This window comes from Theobroma umbraticum, unplaced genomic scaffold (assembly GCF_002168275.2).
Source record: "Theobroma umbraticum cultivar Fairchild unplaced genomic scaffold, ASM216827v3 scaffold_251.0, whole genome shotgun sequence".
NCBI lineage: Eukaryota > Viridiplantae > Streptophyta > Magnoliopsida > Malvales > Malvaceae > Theobroma > Theobroma umbraticum.
The window spans coordinates 297,700-298,095 of NW_018397292.1; positions in this window are offsets into that span (position 1 = coordinate 297,700).

The following is a 396-nucleotide window of genomic DNA, read 5'->3' on the forward strand; positions in this document are numbered from 1 at the left end:
TATCCTAGAAAGATTGCTTCATCTCTCTAAGCATCAAATTTTCATAGAGAATGTTTTCCATTATTTAATATAAAACATTTGCAGCCAAAGCTCCTAAAGTGACAAATATTTGATTTTCTACCTTTGTACAATTCATATGGGGTTTTTGATATCACGTCCCTTATTGATACTCTATTAAGAATACATGCCGCTGTATTGATAGCTTCTACACAAAAGTATTTGGGTAGATTATTTTCACAAAGCATGGTTCTAGCCATTTCTACAACTTCATTTTGTTGGGGTGTTCTAGGTGCAGAGAAATTGTGATCTATCCCCTTTTCATTACAAAAATTCTTTAAATCATCTTCTTCAAATTCTCCTTTATGATCACTCCTAATACTAACAATGACAAGTCCT